This window comes from Xyrauchen texanus, chromosome 21 (genome assembly GCF_025860055.1).
Source record: "Xyrauchen texanus isolate HMW12.3.18 chromosome 21, RBS_HiC_50CHRs, whole genome shotgun sequence".
NCBI classification, from domain to species: Eukaryota; Metazoa; Chordata; class Actinopteri; order Cypriniformes; family Catostomidae; genus Xyrauchen; species Xyrauchen texanus.
The window spans coordinates 168,728-175,427 of record NC_068296.1 but is presented as its reverse complement, the minus strand read 5'-3'; the positions used below and the strand labels follow the sequence as shown (position 1 = coordinate 175,427).

Genomic DNA, 6,700 nt, shown 5'->3' with positions numbered 1-6,700 from the left:
ATACTCTAATGCATTCATTTCCATTTGGATTCAACTAATGGATGCTCTTCACTTCCTGAGACGTCGTGTCCACATGGGTGGACTCTGGGCATTACATTTTGGCTTCACTATAGGCTATACATCATTTAGTTTGATTTAAAGCAGCTGATCTCAGTTCACGAGTTTACTGACAGTAAAGGGTTAAATGATTGACAGTGATTGGATGATGCTGGACGTTACTTTCAATCTGAATAAATTATGATAATGATGTCTGTAACATCTCAAAATCATCATAATCAACACTCCTGCAAACATCAGAAACTAATCAATGAAATAATCATTACGAATTATTATTTGATGAAAAAATCAGGAGGTTAAATGATTATTTCTGGTCAAATGTATGTCTGAGAGAACCGTCTGATCTGTTTACAACACAATGAATCAAGCAAATGAACTGCAACAACGTCATTCTCCCTTACAGAAATCAACACGGGACCAGATTAAAGTTTGGTATAAAAATCAATTTAAAAACTAGCCGTATAAAGTTGCATTTAGTGCAGGTAAACACAGATACTACAGGACATCAAACATATTTCCTGTATGAATAATGAACACGATGCCGAATGGTTTAAAGATCACATGTACAGAAGATGAAGGAAGAATGTTAGGTGTCCCACTTTACATGTTGTCCCACTGTAACTGTATTCAGACTATTGCTGGAGTCCGAAATCATTTCCTGCTGAAAACAAACCACATCAAATATAATCATTTCATCTCTTTTTACAGCATTTCTGAATGTAATAAACACAGAAACGGTCATGTTTGTCCAGACCAGAGGAAAGATCTTTGTTTTTCTCGCTGACGCTCGTGGGACAGGAGTGCTGTGGTGAGGATGTGTATGTTTAAATTCAGATTGCATTGGGGCATCGGTCTGTAAGTCATCTCTCTCCTGGGTGGGCAGCGCTGTAAGATGTGGCTTCATGATTTATTGCCCTTCTTTCCCTCTGAGTCAGCAGGTCAGACCTCAATGTGACGTACAGTGAACCTGCACATCAGACACATGCAGCGTCCCGTCATCTCCAGTGCCACGGTATGCTTTATTTGGGAAATGTAACATTCATCAGTGATTCAACGTATGGACTGATACAGAAAATGCAATTCTGTGGTTAAATGTATATTATAAAAGAATAGATGCTGATGTGTCAATTCAGTGTTTGAGTCGTGTTAAACCCACAGTATAGTAACAGCTATGATATGGATTTATAATATAGCACGCCTGTACATTATTGCTTCAGTGTTGCACACGTGTCTCGCAAACACTAATATAGTCTTTATAATAGTGTAATAGTTATCTTATAGTTTAACAATATCTTCTGAATGATGTACAATTGTCAGAACATTACAGCTGATATGCGTCACGTGTGTTAAACGTGTTTCTCATATCTCATCTTCATTTGCATGCCTCCGTTTGTTTGAGCGACCCGTCCAGATAAAAAGAGCAACACTGACTCAACCGATGGCATACGTTTGGGGGCGGGACTATCTGTTTGTACAACCATGGCGTACGTTTGGGGGCGGGACTATCTGTTTGTACAACAATGGCATACATTTGGGGGTGGGACTATCTGTTTCTACAACAATGGCATACAATTGGGGGCGGGACTATCTGTTTGTACAACCAATGGTAGACGGGGAGAGTTTTCTGGAATCTTTTTATTCAAAAACATAATGTGCTAAAGTGAGATGTGTTGGGCTGACAATCACAGCACAGTGCAGGAGTTTTACCCTAATTTACCCTACTGAATACATAACTAACCCACCAGACTGCATTTGAACTGATCAATGGTTGCGTGTGCTTCTTAATGAGTAACTTGACCATGAAGATTAGTCTTTGACTCGAGTGGTAGGACTCCAATGAAACTCAATATTAATGCATACAATAATCCTGATTCACATTGTTAACTATAAATGATGACCACGATGAATTAAGGATTACTGTCATTTAAACCTGCACTAGCATCACTATAATTTGAGCCATTTTTATCCAGTCTTAAGGAAGTGATCATTGTGCCCTAAAGTTGGCTTCAGTTAGGAATATATTAAAATGTGTATCTGCTTCACTCAAATGTGCAGAAGATGTTTTTAATGCATTTGAAACAGTACATGAGCAATCAACCACTAAACAGCAGGAAAACCTGCCACATCCTCAGAGGTCACTGTGTCAACCACCATAATGAAGCATTGCAACACAATACATTCTCCTACAGTCCGTCTTTCCCTAAGGTTTGATTCTTTTTTTATAAATACACCACTCTGTCTGGCTGTAAGTACTGGCGCCAATCACACAGCTGTGAAAACAGTCTGTTTCACTGGATTTCAGAATTTGTAGGCAGAAAATCATTTAATATTTCTCACACCTGCCTGTGTATGTTCCTCTGCGGGTGCATGTGAACTGGGGTGTGTTTGTGCCAGAACTTCTCTGGAAGTTAACCAGATAGAAAAATGAAGGGTTTTCTTCTAGAGGTCAGAGGTCAAACCCTTGAGAAGTCTTTCACAACATCAGGACAGAAAGAGTCAATTTGCTTGTAGTTAACGTTTCTTCTGGTCTAAATAATATTCATATTAATAGTTCTGCCAGTAAAGATAAAAGCTAAACTTTTACCAGTTGGGTGAAGCTCTGATCGTATGGTCAAGATATGATGAAATATTCTCTCAAGCAGATGAAGTTTTTAATGTTAATGTTCTATCGAGTTTTAAATCAACAAATCTGACCTCCCCACCCCAAACCTTAAACCTAAACTTAAACCCAACCGATAGTGTCAGAAACAAAATGTGACATGAAAAACAATGAATTTAAATTTGTGGTGCTTCTATGACACTTTGGGCTCATATGTGGACTCGTGTGCTCTTCTGGACTCTTACCCAGATCCCCACCTAACAGGGAACATTCCAACAACTTTGGCTAACATTATTCAAAGTTTTGGAAACAAATGTAAATAAAACATTAATGGAACATCCTTATAACCTTATTAACCTTAAATAACTTTCTACTAATGTTAAGAAAACTGGACATTTTCCATTACATCACACGTGCAACGCTCCATCAATTGAGCTATAGGTACAACTAGCTACATTAAAAATATTTGGAATATTTTTGAATAAAATATTTTAAAAAATATATAGCGACATGCAAAGACACTTGCTAGTGGACGTTTTTAATTAAGATTAATATGCAATCAACAAACCCAGAACACCTTAGCAACCACTTAGGAATGCCCTAGCAACCCCTAATAAAGCATTCTAGCCATGGCATCTAAGTTATTATTAATACATCTAGATATTAGCCCCTTTATTCATTAAAAACTTTTGTTATGCCAAATGGAGCATGGATCTGCAAAACTGTTAGCAAAGCAGCCAACAATAATTACATCACGTTTTGACAAAGATATCAGTGCCACCTTCTGATGTAAATCAGTGTTGATGCTGCTAACACATCTGGAGATGCTGAGGTGGAGAATCAGTTTATAAATCTTGCTCAATTTAAGTGTTACCACTAAAAGAAGATTATGAGCAATCGTGAGTCCTCTTGAGAGAAGACATTGAGATTTTGCTAATGAATGCAAGACTCGGTAGGATAGATGACCTTGGTTTAGGTGTCAGTGTGATGTGATAGTCCTCCAGGCGACTGTTAAATTAGGGATTTCCTTTCAGAGCGTCTGTGATGGGCCTGTGGGCAGAAACCATTAAGGAGATAAAATCAGAACTAGAGAGAACTACAGCCAAACACTGACTTGTTATTCTGATTGGCTCTGCACTGTTTTCTGTTCGCAAATTTACATTCGAATCAATATAAAAACAACCATATTAAGTGTTATTTGGAGTAAAAATGAGTTCAGGCTCAACTTGTGCAGTTGGTAATACGCTAAACATGACATTATCTGCTAAAAACAAATGCCAATGCGAGTGAAAACACTGGAGACTGGGAAATGAAAGCAGGCTTCTGGGATGAACTGGGAAACACTTCCACGTTAAGGAAAAAAGTGGACAGTTAACGTTCTGCAGAGAGCAGTTATATGATGATATCAACATCTATTTCCTACAAAACTTAACTATTATGATATGTTCAGTGGCAAGAAAAAGTATGTGAACCCTTTAGAATTACCTGCATTTATGTATAAATTTGTCTTAAAATATGGTTTGAACTTCATTCAAGTCACAATAATGAACAATCACAATCTGTTTTAACTAATGACACATAAATTAATGTATTGTTCTTGTAAATACTGAATACATTATACAAAAATTCACAGTGTGGGTTAGAAAAAATATGTGAACCCCTAGGCTAATGATGTCAACAAAAGCTAATTAGAGTCAGAAGATGGCAAATCTGGCATCCAATAAATAAAATGAATTTGGAGGTGTAGGGTTAGAGATCATTTGACTTATAAAAGCACTCAAACATTTTGAGTTTGCTATTCACAAGAAGCATCTGCTGACGTGGACCGAAAGAGATCTCAGAAGAACTACGATCAAGAATTGTTGATTTGCATAAAGCTGGAAAGGGTTTCAAATTTATCTGGAAGAGATTAGATATTCATCTGTCCACAGTTAGACAAACTGTCTATAAATGGAGATGATTTAGTACTATAGGTACTCTCTCTAGAAGTGGCCGTTAGATATTCATCTGTTCACAGTTAGACAAACTGTCTATAAATGGAGATGATTTAGTACTATAGGTACTCTCACTAGAAGTGGCCGTTAGATATTCATCTGTCCACAGTTAGACAAACTGTCTATAAATGGAGGTGATTTAGTACTATAGGTACTCTCTCTAGAAGTGACCGTTAGATATTCATCTGTCCACAGTGAGACAAACTGTCTATAAATGGAGATGATTTAGTACTATAGGTACTCTCACTAGAAGTGGCCGTTAGATATTCATCTGTCCACAGTTAGACAAACTGTCTATAAATGGAGGTGATTTAGTACTATAGGTACTCTCTCTAGAAGTGACCGTTAGATATTCATCTGTCCACAGTTAGACAAACTGTCTATAAATGGAGATGATTTAGTACTATAGGTACTCTCACTAGAAGTGGCTGTTAGATATTCATCTGTCCACAGTGAGACAAACTGTCTATAAATGGAGATGATTTAGTACTATAGGTACTCTCACTAGAAGTGGCTGTTAGATATTCATCCGTCCACAGTGAGACAAACTGTCTATAAATGGAGATGATTTAGTACTATAGGTACTCTCTCTAGAAGTGGCCGTTAGATATTCATCTGTCCACAGTTAGACAAACTGTCTATAAATGGAGATGATTTAGTACTATAGGTACTCTCACTAGAAGTGGCTGTTAGATATTCATCCGTCCACAGTTAGACAAACTGTCTATAAATGGAGATGATTTAGTACTATAGGTACTCTCACTAGAAGTGGCCGTTAGATATTCATCTGTCCACAGTTAGACAAACTGTCTATAAATGGAGATGATTTAGTACTATAGGTACTCTCACTAGAAGTGGCCGTTAGATATTCATCCGTCCACAGTTAGACAAACTGTCTATAAATGGAGATGATTTAGTACTATAGGTACTCTCACTAGAAGTGGCCGTTAGATATTCATCTGTCCACAGTTAGACAAACTGTCTATAAATGGAGATGATTTAGTACTATAGGTACTCTCACTAGAAGTGGCCGTTAGATATTCATCCGTCCACAGTTAGACAAACTGTCTATAAATGGAGATGATTTAGTACTATAGGTACTCTCACTAGAAGTGGCCGTTAGATATTCATCTGTCCACAGTTACACAAACTGTCTATAAATGGAGATGATTTAGTACTATAGGTACTCTCACTAGAAGTGGCCGTTAGATATTCATCTGTCCACAGTTAGACAAACTGTCTATAAATGGAGATGATTTAGTACTATAGGTACTCTCACTAGAAGTGGCCATTAGATATTCATCCGTCCACAGTTAGACAAACTGTCTATAAATGGAGATGATTTAGTACTATAGGTACTCTCACTAGAAGTGGCCGTTAGATATTCATCCGTCCACAGTTAGACAAACTGTCTATAAATGGAGATGATTTAGTACTATAGGTACTCTCACTAGAAGTGGCCGTTAGATATTCATCCATCCACAGTTAGACAAACTGTCTATAAATGGAGATGATTTAGTACTATAGGTACTCTCACTAGAAGTGGCCGTTAGATATTCATCTGTCCACAGTTAGACAAACTGTCTATAAATGGAGATGATTTAGTACTATAGGTACTCTCACTAGAAGTGGCCGTTAGATATTCATCCGTCCACAGTTAGACAAACTGTATATAAATGGAGATGATTTAGTACTATAGGTACTCTCACTAGAAGTGGCCGTTAGATATTCATCTGTCCACAGTTAGACAAACTGTCTATAAATGGAGATGATTTAGTACTATAGGTACTCTCTCTAGAAGTGGCCGTTAGATATTCATCCGTCCACAGTTAGACAAACTGTCTATAAATGGAGATGATTTAGTACTATAGGTACTCTCACTAGAAGTGGCCGTTAGATATTCATCCGTCCACAGTTAGACAAACTGTCTATACTGGTTAACATCTTTGTTCATGAGTCTACTATACAGAAAACATTAAACAGGTGTGTGTTCATGGCAGGACATCATGAAGGAAGCCACTGCTTTCCAAAAAAAACATTCCTGTATGCC

General features: G+C 37.4%; 1 long non-coding RNA gene across 1 annotated transcript; it reads left to right on the top strand.

Annotated features, from left to right (window-relative positions):
* Positions 1–4,577: 4,577 nt before the first annotated feature.
* Positions 4,578–6,302, top strand: LOC127661962 (uncharacterized). The gene is made up of 4 exons (XR_007972815.1): positions 4,578–4,715; positions 4,974–5,145; positions 5,404–6,005; positions 6,092–6,302. It is a non-coding gene; the product is annotated as an uncharacterized LOC127661962 (long non-coding RNA).
* The last annotated feature ends 398 nt before the right edge of the window (positions 6,303–6,700 follow it).